The 14,627-nt window shown below is 46.2% G+C and overlaps 1 long non-coding RNA gene across 1 annotated transcript; it reads left to right on the top strand.

Annotated features, from left to right (window-relative positions):
- Positions 1-3,375: 3,375 nt before the first annotated feature.
- Positions 3,376-13,251, top strand: LOC142483700 (uncharacterized). The gene is made up of 2 exons (XR_012797421.1): positions 3,376-4,021; positions 10,843-13,251. It is a non-coding gene; the product is annotated as an uncharacterized LOC142483700 (long non-coding RNA).
- Positions 13,252-14,627: the final 1,376 nt, after the last annotated feature.

Here is a 14,627-nt window from a genome sequence, read left to right as displayed (position 1 = left end):
GGAGAAACCTAATACTCCAAAAAAATTTAGCAACCACTTCTACATTTGCAAATACTGAACAAGAAATACAAAATACCAACATAGACAAACAAAGAGAACAAAGAAAAGTACAGTTTACACATAAAGAAAAAACACCACCCAAACACACTTCCCACCTCCAGGGAGAAAAAAGAAGAGATAAACCTAGAGAAACCAATTTCAGAGAGAATCATTCTCATCAACACAGAGACAATCACCATTATAATAGTAGAAGGGATGAGAGACATGAAAGACAGCATGAGAGGGGGCATTGGTGCTATGACAATGAAGATTATCATAGGTATAGACCTTCTAGCCCTCCACATAGAGAATATAGGGAATATAGGGATTTCAGAGACGATCGGAGAAATTCCAGATCGGATCATTATTATGAAAGACGCGAAAGAAGACAGCCCAATATGGGAAAGAAATACTGTAAACCAACCGTCGGGGTCTTTTTTAGACAGAGCACCCCCACCCCTTCCCCTACAGAATCGATTTCAGAATCTAGAGGAGGACTCATACAGGGAAATAACCGACAAAAAAAGACGCAAAAGATCACTAGAGGCAAACGGGGAGGTAGAAGAAAGACCAAGAAAAAAAAGACAGACAATGTAAATACTAAAACTAATATTTTTTACTTGAGCAGTAGGACATTCAATTCCAATGAATGTAGACTTATAGCCAAAGGCCTCAATTTCGCTCCTGCGAAAAGTGCAAATGGATTTGACCTATTTATTGATGCGAATAAATATATCAGACAATTGACATTAAAAAGATTCTTTCTCAGTAAAGATGCCGTAAGCAGAATACCACCAGTTGCCAGCAGTCCACAAGAGAATTATCAACATTCAACACTAAATCAAAATTCAACCCCACGGTGCAAAGGGAATAACCTCGATGTGTATCAACAAATGATCCAGGCAGATCTCGAGGCCCTCTCAAAACAGACAAGGCACTTTAGGAACAACCTCACAATAAAAGAAAAAGATGCCCTCAAAATGTTAGCCAAAGACAAATCCATTGTCTTTAAACAAGCTGACAAAGGAGGAGGAGTAGTAGTAATGGATGGAGAGTACTACCTCAACGAGGCAGGGAGGATACTATCAGATGCCATTACATACGAAAAACTTAGTACTGACCCCACCAAAATTTTTAGAGAAGAATTATCAGCACTATTGAATCATGGTAAAACAATAAAGAATATGATTACATTAATAACAAATTTCCAGTGATGGCAGTTTTCTATTTTTTGCCAAAAATACATAAAAGTATCACAGCACCACCAGGAAGACCCATAATCTCTGGGATAGGATCTCTCACGTCCAACTTGTCCGAATACATTGACACCTTCCTTCAAAAGTATGTCGTGACTGGGAGATCCTACCTTAGAGATACCACAGATGTCCTTAACATGCTCACCTCCATTGAGTGGCAACCCAACTTCATTCTAGTAACGTGTGATGAAGCGTCGCTATACACATCCATCGATCATACCAAGGAACGCAAGGCTATTTTTACAATTTTAAATCAAGACAAGAATATGACACAAGAACAGGCCAGTTTTTTACTTGATAGTATCACTTTTATTCTCGAACACAATGTTTTTAACTTTAATGGCAGTTTTTATCTTCAGCGCCACGGCACCGCCATGGGTACCAAGTTTGCGCCCAGTTATGCTAATCTGTTTATGAGTGTTTGGGAGGACAATACCATCTGGTCCCCCAACGAGTTTGGCGCAAGCTTGGTCCTCTGGCGGAGATAAATCGACGATGTTTTTTTCATCTGGCAAGCTGGCGAAGAGAGTCTAAACCTTTTCATTGATTACATTAATCATAATGATCAGAACCTTATATTCATATCCCAGTGGAGCCAGTCTACGATAGATTTCCTCGACCTCACAATTTATATTGAGGGTGGTCAGATTAAAACAAAGACTTATTTTAAAGAAGTAGACTGCAATAATTACCTTCTGAATAGCAGTTGCCACGACCGACGGTGGCTGTCAAACATCCCGTCGGGCCAATTCAGACGCATTAGGCGTAATTGCACAGACGACAGTGTATTTAGAGAACAAGCAGGCCTATTAGAAAACCGTTTTATAGAAAGAAATTATGATCGGGACTGTAGACGGACGTTCACAGAGGTACACAATTGGAGGCTTTTATAAGGTGAAATTATAATAGGCTTTATTGTGCCTTTTCCTTTTTCATCAGGAAATCATCCAAACACAGGGGGGGAACAAAGCTTCTTTTCACTTGGGAGTATTTCTAGTGAAAATACCATGCAATTAATTCACAACTCCCTAAGTCAAGCATGTCTCGCAGCCCCAAAACATATAGCATGAAATAAGCAGATATAAGCAGTCTCTTAATAATGAAAGTCTTATCTGTTCCTTGGAGGGAAAATCTTCTCTGGATCAGCTCCCTTCCCTCAGGGTGTATCAGCATTCAGGTTCAGAAGTTTTCCCTGTGTCTTGTAAGCAGCTCTGCTGTTTCTTCTGGCAGGGCTCAAGACTGTTGTAAGAGTCAAAGACAATCTCTGCTCTCTCTCCCAAGTTCAGCTCTCAGTCACAGCTAAGGAGTTAATTCCTGTCTCAAAGGCAGGCTTTTCCTACCACCTCTAATCAGACAGGTGGTGTTAGTTAATTTGCTACCAGTAGTTAACCACCACACTGCTGGATTAGAGGCACATTTGTGAACAGGGATAAGTCCCCTGTTATATACCTCCCCTGTTTGTGGGAAGCTCGGGCTTACCACGGCCAAAGCCCATCCTTCCACTCTCATTCGAGATCTTTCTGTGACTTGGATGAGAGTGGATGGAGGAAGAGAACCCTCTGTCCCGCTGGGATTGGAGCCCTTTCTCCAGTTTATTTTTGTCTCCTCCCGAAGGTGCTTGAGATCAGCACTTCTCAGTCGCTCGAGGAGGACTTTTTCCACGTAAAGTCTTTTTATCGCGTGCGCAGTCATGAGATTTCTGTTGCGTCGGGCACTCCTCTTTTTGTAGACAAAGTGTATGGCAACAGTTGTAGAGCAGTTAGGACTAGCCCTTAGAGTTTTCTGCTCTTGAAGCGGTCTTTCTGCAGTGTCTCCACACCACGGAGTCGCCAGTTCAGCTTCTTTGGGACGGAGTTGCACCTCCACCTCCTTTTCCAGAGAACGTCCTATTTTTTCAGCTTCCTCAGCTAAGGATTCTTCTGGCTTTGATTCTGCACTCCTACCTCTGTTTGTTGCCTGTTGGGCAGCTGTAGGTTTGGCTAGTGCTTTGTTAGGTGGCTCAAACTTCGTAATTTTGTTTTGAAGTTGCGTGGAGTCCCCAACTCTCACTGTACCCTTGTCCTCACGGGCATTAGTTGTGAAGGTAGAAGAGATTATGTGAATATATGTTTATCCGTTATTCCGAGTGTTATATAACTCAGCCCAGTAAATAGATATTGTCCAGTAAAGATGGCGCCTGTATCCGGGACCGCACCCTGAGAGCATCCTGGAAGGAAGAAATCCGGCTGATGCAAGATGTACAAACAACTGACTTATCAGCCCGAGTCTCTCATGAGCTGATCACGCACCCATGCACGAAGGAATGTACACGCCTCGGGGAATAATGTACACCAATGTGAGACGAAAGTGTGTCCTGGATCAAGATATAAACGGCTTAAGCCCAACCCCCACCTCGCCCCATTGTGTGATATATAAAATGTGTGTGCTGAACAATAAAGCAGTTCCTGTGTTACCCCCGGAGATAACGCATGTACTGAGATTGAAGCTGAACCTTGTGTCAGAGTCTTTCTTAGTGAGCTAGCGCATGCATGATTGAATTTGGAGCAAGTGACTGAAGAGAGAGAGAGACCCTGATATAGTGAGATTCACGACCTCATTATTTGGCGCCCAACGTGAAAGGGGGGAGCAGCGTGACTCCGGCTCACCACGAGAGACTGACCTGTCGCTGATTTTGCTGCAGAGACCGTGACACACCGAACCGAGGACTGATCACCCTCATTGTCAAGGTAAGCTCTTGCATACAATTTGTGTGTTATCTTGCCTATGATAAGTCGGTGGGTTGCTGCCTAGGTAGTATAATCTGTTTAGGTCTTTCACTCACGTTGATGTGATACAACGGTGTGATCTTTAGAGTCGCGCTCTGTTTAGAACTGTTAAAAATATCATACTCTTCAGTTGCTTGTGGTCACCTATAAGTTGCTAAATTGTACGAATGTTTACATGTTATATATGCTAGTCAGTGCCGCAAGTGGGAGCCCGAAGTTGAGAGGGATTTTTGTCGGCTGACTGGAGGTCGTATATGTAGGTGTATTAATGCATTAGTGTTGGGAACTTAAGACACCGAGTGGGTATTAATGGGAAATAGATTGCGGGTTGTCTGATTGATTTTCTGAATAGTAATTGCAAAATCCCTGAATGAAAGTGCAGGCTGTCAGCCCAGTACAGAGGGAACAGGACAGGCACTGATGATCTGGGGGCGGTAACCTGATAGTGGTTCCCTCGGGTGAAGTAGTACTCTGTCTCCGGTACCGGGTGTCTGGGGTCAGGGACCCAACGTCTGAGGGCGGTAACCAAACAGTGGTTCCCTCGAGACGGTGACACAGGACCGGCCACGAGATATTAGTGGGACGAACAGAGAATTCAGAGATGTTGCACTTATTTAAGAAAAAACATGTGTTGCCCACAGGGGCACAGACAGCACTAGATTTAGTCCGCACTCGAGAAGGAAAGAAATATACCAAACATGCTACTAATCTATATAAACTGGCTGGAGTCCCGCCTACGGGAAGATTACAACCCAGCATATGGTCTAAAATGATAACCGAATCCCGGGGAACGCTGGAAGACAAAGGTCTTTTAGAGGTAGCACAGGCTCATCTCCGGGTAGCGGGAAAATTGTGTGATGAAGGTTATGAAGAAGTACGGGGGGAGGGTGGAGCAGAAAATACTGATCCCCTATATGGATATATGAAGCCTGTTAAAGCTGAGGAAACCCCTTATCCGCCGCCATACCAAGATGGCGCCCGCCCTAGTCCAAAGGGGTGGGTCTGTCACCATTGTGGTATGCAAAATCCAGAATGGCGGAGTTTCTGCTATAATTGTGGTGTGCCCCGTCCCGGCCCACCGCCCATCTCATCCGAGAAGTCCGCCCCTTCCTCTCCCGCCCAGACGCCCCCTCCCGCCCCTCTATATCCTATCCTCACCCCTTCCGGTTCCTTTTACCAAGGCCCGGATACAGGAAAAGGGTATGGTGGCACGCAAGGCCTTAAGCCTGCTGGCACGCAAGGCCCTATTGGCAGTGGAACGCAGGAGGTTATGTCCGCCCTACAAGTGCTTTTCCCTGTGTTTGGCCTTCGGGAACTCCTCGAGACCCCGGAAGCTCAAGCTTTAATGAATTCACGCCGACACGCGATAGATCCGAAGGAAGGACCCGAATCCTCAAATGAGGCGGAATTCGATGACCCAATTCCACCCGCACCCCCACTTGCTTCCCGACCAATGTGCCCACCGACCTCCACGCCGAAGGCCCCGCCCTTCCCCAAACCCCCGATTGCCCCGAAACCACGGCCGATTAATCCCCAGGCCTTGGCCTTAGAACAATGGTTCCCGGCTCTCTTTAAGCCATATCGCACCCCACAAGGCACTCAAGTCACTATCAGTGTAGGAATTGGGGACATAACCACGGCAGTAGTAGATGTAATTGTCAACCCTGCCAACACGAACCTACAACATAAGGGTGGGTTGGCCAGAATTATTTCTCAAGCAGCAGGGCCCTCAGTTCAGCGAGATTGCAACACGATTATTGCTAATGCGGGCCCCATACCAACGGGAGAAATCGCAATTACCGGGCCCGGCAACTTACCTGTAGGTCGGATAATACATGCAGTGGGCCCCCAATATGACCCCGATTTCCCTGAGTTATGTGGATCCCAATTAAGGTCTGTTATATGGAACACCTTAAGGCATTTATCAGAACCGGCCTGTGTTCAGCGCGGAATTATTTCCGTGGCTTTCCCTTTGGTGTCCACTGGATTATTTAGATACCCATTAGAACCGGCGGTGGACATAATTATAGCCACTATACGAGATTTTATAACCACACAGGAAACACAGCTCACCGAAGTCAGGGTAGTTACCGACAAACCGGAACGAATGCCGGCACTTCTGGCAGCTATGAACTCTGGAAGCCCACCTCACGAGATTGTGCCCTCGGCAATTCCCCATCACCCCCAGATGTACCATGCCCAGGGGAAATCAGGAATAAAGCCAGAACAGTCTGCGGAGGGTCAACACACCGCTATGACAGACAACACACCGCGTAATGTCCCCAAGCTTGGTCTTCAGTATGTTACGTTCACCCCTACACAAGTTTCCACTCTGGTGTCTGGTCTACCTGACCCGGAGAAACAACCTATGCCGTTCTACAGACGAATGTGCCAGATACAGAAAACCTACGGATGCACCTGGCAGGATCTACAATCTCTCACGGAGATTAAATGCACCGACAGTTTCCTGCCACTAATGGCCCCGGCATTCGACCAAAGTCAGTCACAACCTATTGATACATACTCCTCGGGACTCACTTATTGTCAACAACTCAAACTCTGGGCCCAGGAAGCACTCACAGAGTTACAGGGCTCACTCCAAGAGATCACACAACAAACGGATGAATCAGTGGAACAATACGGCTCCAGGATCAGAATACTGTTCGAAGATCTTGGCTTTGCCACTCAAGCCAAGGCTCACCGTATGATCCTGACTAAGGCTTTCGTAGATGGACTCAATGAACAGCTGAAAGACAAAATTATGTCAATACGCCCAGATTGTATTGGGGGAACATTACAAGACGCTATATTAGTAGCTAAAGGGTTTGCCCGGTCACACGCAAAGGAACTGAAAGACAAAGGAAAAAAGAAAGCACTTGCTCTAATGATGCAAGAAAATGAATGCACAGATGCGGTTTTATGTCCATCTCTTACTACCTCGCCTCCCGCACCTGCTCCTTTCCCTCCACCGTCCGCCCCCGCCCCTTTCCAACCACCCAGTAATAATCCATACCCGCCCCCTCCTTTCCCTCCTTACCCACAGCCATACCCCTACCCTGCCCCTGCCCCGGCCTACGCACCTTTCTATCCACAACCCACCCCCCAACAAGGATACTACCCAAATAATGGGCCTCGGCAAGACAGGAGACAAAACGGAGGAGGCCGCAGCCAAGGCGGACCAACTTGCTGGAACTGTGGAATAGTTGGACATGTCAGGAGAGAATGCAGGAAGCCCAGACCAGACCAACTACCTGAGGGACCTCCACCCCGGTCCTGAAAGGGGGGACAACCTGGGACCGCCATGGCAGCAGTGGGGCAAACTGCTGTTTGTGGGAAAGTCACTCTCACAGTAGCAGAGGTCCCTATGGATTTCCTGGTGGACTCAGGGGCGTCCACGTCTGTTATATCCAAAAAATTGCTTCCCCCCACTATAGAACTTTCCGATGATTGGATGACATCAATGGGGGTAGAGGGAAAGCCGCAAAACAGCCGCCTTACTGTTCCTGTACCTCTCGGACCGTTCTCAGAAGTCGCTGCTAGATTTCTGGTATCGAACACCTGCCCTCTAAATCTATTAGGGTCCGATATTTTACAAAGACTAAGGGCAAATATTCTATATGATGAGTGCGGCATGCAACTTATTCTCCATCGCCCGGAAGGGGGAGACACCCCCCCCGATATCTGCATCATCCGAGCTTTACCGCTGATGCTGTTACAGGAACAATCCAACCCAAACACTGGTTCTCCTAGCCATATTGAATCTCAAGTTCCTTCCAGTTTATGGTCTGTAGGACCTGAGGATGTGGGGCTTCTTCCCGTTCCCCCAGTGGTTGTACAGATGAAATCTGGAGTCCCTTACCCAAGAATCCCGCAATACCCTCTCAAAGCTGCACAGGAAGCCAGTTTGAAGATACAAATTCATGCATATTTGGAGAAAGGGGTGCTCAGGTATTGCACTTCACCTTGCAATACTCCTCTGTTTCCTGTCAAGAAGAAAAGTGTCAAAGGTCAACCTGATAAATATCGATTGGTGCAAGATCTGCGTGCTGTCAATGCAGCAACCATATTGGAAACCCCTGTTGTCCCCAATCCAAATACTCTTCTCAGCGGGGTCCCTCCCGAGGCCAGTCTCTTCACAGTTATAGACCTGGCCAATGCTTTTTTCAGTGTTCCCCTTCATGAGGACTCCCAATTTTTATTTTATTTTACTTTCCAAGGAGCTCAACTGACATGGACAAGAATACCCCAAGGGGCCCAGAATAGCCCTAACCAGTTTTCCCAAGCTTTGAAACTCTCTCTTTCACCATGGGTGTTAGCTCACCCTGAAGCTACGCTACTCCAGTATGTTGATGACCTTCTGCTATGTGGCCCGATTGACGGCCAACAGATGGAATCACTCTCTATCTCTCTGCTGCAACATCTGTCCTCTATCCAATGCAAAGTCTCCAAGTCAAAACTCCAGTGGTGTCTCCCTAAAGTTGTTTTTCTGGGACATTGTATATCACAAGGAATCCGACATCTGACAGATGAAAGGAAACAAGCTATTGTATCTGTCTCGTATCCATCCTCCATCAGTCAACTGCAATCATTCCTTGGACTTATCACCTACTGTAGACAGTGGATACCTGACGCTTCCAGGCTTATGCAACCGCTGTATGATGCGCTGAAAACTGGTCCCAAGGAAGACGATGTGGCCGACCCAGTTGCCTATCAAGTATATCGACACTGTTTCAATCTCCTGAAGGAGGCTATTTCAAGTGCACCAGCATTGGGCCTTCCAGACTACACCAAGCCATTCAATCTATATGTGTCCGAGCGAGACGGCCATGCTTCGGGAGTGCTTACGCAGTCCCATCGGGAGAAACAGCGCCCTGTCGGGTACTACTCCTGCAGACTGGATCCGGTTGCACGTACTTCTCCGAGTTGTCTCAAAGCTGCCCATTCTGCACAAGTACTGCTGGATAAAGTGGCGGATATCACTCTCGGACATGATGTTATTATTCAAGCTCCACATGACTTGGCTGCTGTTCTCTCGCTGACATTACCCCGACATCTCTCGCATCAACGTCATTTAAGACTTCAGTGCTCATTGCTTCTTCCGTCTTATGTTTCTTTTCAACGATGTACCACTATCAACCCAGCAACTCTTCTGCCACATATCCCAAAGGGGGGAGAGGAACCAATGGAAGAATTAAACACTTCTAGTCCACCAGTGTCCCCCCATGACTGTTTACTCACTTTACAGCAAGACACGTCAGAACCACAGAATATGTCTACTACTGCGATTCCAGGGGCTGATCTGGAACTCTGGACGGATGGCTCAAGGTATGCCGATGACAACGGCAGATTCCGTACCGGTTTTGCCGTCACCACGGAGAAAGAGATTCTCTACGCTGAAGCATTGCCACCAAGCAGGTCAGCCCAGGAAGCGGAATTGATTGCGTTACAAACAGCATTGGAGATGGCAGAAGGAAAAAGGGTGAATATAAGAACAGACTCACGATATGCTTTTGGCATTGCCCATGATTTTGGTACTATCTGGAGAAATAGAGGATTCATAACCTCCTCAGGAACACCGGTGAAGCATGCCACCCTTATCCAAGGACTTATGCATGCTATGGGACTACCTATCCAGGTAGCGGTTCTCAAGGTCAAGGCACATGGAAAAGTGGACAGCACGGAAACAAGAGGAAATCAATTAGCTGACCAAGCCGCCAAACAAGCTGCCTTGGGATCTGTGTCAGAGAGATGGCTAGCCATGGAAGACATGGAAGTAGCAATGGTAAGCACGCGGGCACAAGAAAAGAAACAACGGGAGGAAACAGAGGCACAAATCGAGGCTGAAGAGTTTCCCGAAATTAATACAGCACGACCTCCAGTTGTTAAACTACAACAGGAACAGGCAAAAGTATTATCAGAAGAAAAGAAGCAGTGGAGGAAAGATGGGGCGACCGTGGAAAAGAAAACTGGTCTGTGGAAAAAGGATAATGTATACTGTCTTCCAAGAAGAATGTATCCAGCCGTAGCAACATGGGCACATGGAGCCACACACCGAGGAAAGAATCAAGCCCTCGCATATGTAAGGAAGTTCTACTATGCTCCTGGGATCAGTACCACATTGGCCGCATACAACCGAGCCTGTCAGGTTTGTCAAACCTGTAATCCCAGCAGCACACAGACCGTACCGACCCAGCATTTAGCCAAACCCGACTACCCATGGCAGAGAATCCAAGTGGACCATATTCACATGCCCCCGGCCGGGGGATACGAGTATGTATTGGTAGTAGTGGATATGTTTTCAGGATGGCCCGAAGCTTACCCAGTCAAGAATATGACGGCAAAGGTGACAGCGAAGAAAATGCTTATCGAAATAGCATGCAGGTTTGGTATACCTGAAGTGATCGAAAGTGACCAAGGACCGGCGTTCACAGCCTCTATTTTTGGGGAACTATGGTTTATGTTGGGATCTCATCAAGGACTCCACACTCCCTATCACCCACAAAGTTCGGGAAAGGTGGAAAGGATGAACGGCACACTGAAAACCAAACTACTTAAAATGAGTCAAGATCACCCCCTCCCCTGGCCAGATCTATTGCCTATAGCGTTATATCATGTCAGACACACGCCCCAGGCCAAACATGGGCTTACCCCATATGAAGTCCTATTTGGGTCCCCTCCCAGAATACCAGAGATAGATAGTCAGGAATTACAAAAGGGTCAAGATAAAGTAGTACAATTTGTGATTTCGCTTGCTCGAGAATTGTCTAACTCTCGTTCTGTAGTATCTGCTTCTCTTCCAGAGTCCACAGGAGACACGGTACACCCCTTCCAACCTGGGGATAGCGTGTATCTGAAGAAACACGTGAGACCCGATTGTTTGGAGCCCAGATTTGAAGGTCCATATCGAGTTCTGCTGATCACACCTACGGCAGTGAAACTTGAAGGGAAAGGACCCTGGATCCACGCTTCTCACTGCAAAAAGTCTCCCATTGAAGCTCCATGATGCATATCCTTTTTATTATTACGCTAATTATTACTGCTGAAGCCGCCCCAATCACTTTCTGGGTAAACACCTCCATGCCCCTCCAGACATTCACAACTGATTTCTGTAAAATAGCGGAGTGTGGAACAACAAACTATATCTATGAATCAAGGTACATAAATATGCAGGCTATGTTATATCTTTGCGTCACTCAGCCGGAAAACGAATGGTGTTCCTCTTGGTCAAATGTAGGATGGAACACCGGAGATGATTGGGCATATAGGCCAAAGGGAGGGTTAAATAAGAAAGATAAGAATGGAAAATCTCTTCTTACCCGGTTAACCCTTACTAAGGGATCTTGGAATCCTACCAAATGCGAGAATAATGCTCAACCAGTTTGTTTGCCTTTCTATTTACAATTGGAAAATCCCTCAGAAGGAGATATGGGAAAATATGTGCTGGGTATGTACAGAGGTGCTCTCCACAACAAGATGGGGCAAATTGAGTTAAAAGATATCGCCAGTAGACCAGTATCACCAACTTCTCAACCCAGCCGTAAGGACAAACTGAATAACCAAATCCAAGAGGTATTACCTATTCCGGGCTTGACATGGGAAGATGTTTTCCAAATAGAGACCCGAACCGATGTCAGGAAAAATCTGTGGATAGAATGGGTAAAATATACAGTCAAAAGTTCAGGGCAAAATATTAGTTGCATAGCCTGTGCAGCTGCAAACGCCCATCTAGCCACAGTCCCTTTAATACTCCCGGGAAATGAAACAAAATGTCTAATTACTGTCCTGACAGGTGAGAATGCTACCAACTGCCCTAAGTTAATGCCTCTAGTGTCTCAAAGGACTAGTGTAAAGCCCCCAAGAGAGGTATTTATTCATGACGGAAACTATACTTGTTTCATAGCCACCAGTAATTCCGGAGTCAAACTAGGGAGATTTGCTCCTGGATTCTGTGTCTCTAATTCCTCGGTGCTTTCAGACAAACTACAAAACCACACTCTACATCTGCTGGATATATATTGGTTGTGTGGTAATGGTAGGCTCCGAAATATTCTACCCCCAATGTGGCAAGGACAGTGTGCATTGGTTAAGGTAGTTATGCCTTTTAGAGTGCTCCCATGGGAACCGGAAATACAGTATCTATCCGGGAAACCTCTCTCTCTGCTAAGGTCAAAAAGGAGTATTGAAACAACTCTACCAGGTGGTAATTATGTATATATAGATGCAATAGGGGTTCCAAGGGGGGTCCCTGATGCATTTAAGGCCCAAGACCAAATTCTAGCAGGATTAGCATCCATTTTTCCCCAGGTCCAAATCAATAAAAACGTTGACTGGATAAATTATCTGTATTATAACCAACAAAGGTTTATAAATTATAGCAGGGACGCTTTCCAAGGTATAATTGAGGAACTAGGGCCAAATACCCGAATGACTCTTCAGAATCGAATGGCCTTGGATATGCTTTTAGCAGAAAAAGGGGGGGTATGTTCAATGTTTGGAGAAGAATGTTGCACGTTTATCCCAGAAAACTCTGTTATAGATGGAAAGACGGTCAAAGCACTCAACCAGATCAGGGATCTAGCGGCAGAAGTTAAGAGGAATTCAGGGGTGGATACCAGCTGGGCCAACTGGCTGGCAGATTGGGCTGGAGGCTGGAAGTCAATTCTCACGACTATTGGATTGATTTTGTTATGTTTATTTGTCTTTGCTATCCTTGTGCTTTGCTGTGTCTTTCCTCTTTATCGGAAACTAATGTATAAAGTAGTCGGAGCAGAAACGATGATGAGTACAGGAAGTGATCTGGAATCATTTTTGCAAACTAAAGCTAAGCCGGATATGCCTACCCGAAGCCCCCCAAAGCAGAAATATATTATGCATAATTCTTTATTATAAGAACCAAGTTTCTGGGGAAAGAGACTCCTACGATGTTTACAGTCTTGATGGAAGGTATGAATATCTGTTAGAGATGTGTTGTGCCAGTAGTCAAGTGAAGAAATCCTTTCCCCATTCCCCGCATCGTAGGACAGCTTGTATCCCCTAGGGAGGGAACGAATAAATATAGATTCAAGGGGGGATTGTGAAGGTAGAAGAGATTATGTGAATATATGTTTATCCGTTATTCCGAGTGTTATATAACTCAGCCCAGTAAATAGATATTGTCCAGTAAAGATGGCGCCTGTATCCGGGACCGCACCCTGAGAGCATCCTGGAAGGAAGAAATCCGGCTGATGCAAGATGTACAAACAACTGACTTATCAGCCCGAGTCTCTCATGAGCTGATCACGCACCCATGCACGAAGGAATGTACACGCCTCGGGGAATAATGTACACCAATGTGAGACGAAAGTGTGTCCTGGATCAAGATATAAACGGCTTAAGCCCAACCCCCACCTCGCCCCATTGTGTGATATATAAAATGTGTGTGCTGAACAATAAAGCAGTTCCTGTGTTACCCCCGGAGATAACGCATGTACTGAGATTGAAGCTGAACCTTGTGTCAGAGTCTTTCTTAGTGAGCTAGCGCATGCATGATTGAATTTGGAGCAAGTGACTGAAGAGAGAGAGAGACCCTGATATAGTGAGATTCACGACCTCATTATAGTTACTGTGGGATACTGGTGCTTGGGCAGAGCCAATACCTTTTTCCGTATTGGAGGAATCTGTAAGTTACTGGCCTGCAGAGTCTCAACCTGTTTGAGTGCGTCTTTCAAGTCTCTTCTTAGGGAATCTATCTGCGCACTTTGCTTCCTCTGAGTCTGTATCAGAGTCTCCTTCATATTCTGGAGCTCTGTAATTTTTGTCGTCAAGGTTTCTGCTGCGTCTGTTTTCTCCTTGGTGTACTGACTCAAGGGAATGGAACAGTCTCTCTGTCTCTCCAGCTCTTGCTCCAGTTTCTGAGCCTTCTCACGCTCCCTCCCATACAGAGTTACCTGGTATCGAAGCTCCGCTTCCAATGATGCTCTGAAGACATGCAGCGTGGCCTTTAGCTCCTCATACTGCTCTGTGGGGACGTACTGGGTATTCAGACGTTCCTGCAGCGCTTTTACCTCTTTAGCAGCCTGCAGTTTTTCTTCCTGTAGCGTTTGCTGCTTCTCCTCAGCATATTGGAGGTGTGTACGCAGACCTTGCAGTTGGTTCTGCAGTCCGTGCTCTGCTTCAAACTTTTCCTTGACTTCTTCTGTCAACTGAAAATTTTCTTCTTTCAGTTTTAAGTTCTCTTTTTAATCTTGAATTTTCTCTTTTTTCAGTCTCCGTATTCTTTAGGGCTTCTTTGCAGTCCTCCTTCCATTTACGCACATCTGCTTTGAGAATGACACTCTCCTGGCGTGAGACTTCCTTCTCTAGGTTGAGGGTCTGAAGCTCCTTCTGAGAGACTTTGAGATCTGTATCAAGATTACCAACAGTTTCTTTAGCAATGTCCAGCTCCTCAGTGAGACTGTGTAGTTCCTTTCTGGAAACTTCCAGGTCGGTGCGGCAGCTGTTGGTCTCATGATGTGAGGCATCAAGCTCTATACGAAGAGTTTGAACCTCTTGCTGGAAGACTGTCATCTGCTTCAGTGCCTCCTCATAC

The sequence above is a fragment of the Ascaphus truei genome, unplaced genomic scaffold (genome assembly GCF_040206685.1).
Source record: "Ascaphus truei isolate aAscTru1 unplaced genomic scaffold, aAscTru1.hap1 HAP1_SCAFFOLD_358, whole genome shotgun sequence".
NCBI classification, from domain to species: Eukaryota; Metazoa; Chordata; class Amphibia; order Anura; family Ascaphidae; genus Ascaphus; species Ascaphus truei.
The sequence above is the reverse complement of the archived record's forward strand: the minus strand, read 5'-3'. Positions and strand labels throughout refer to the sequence as shown.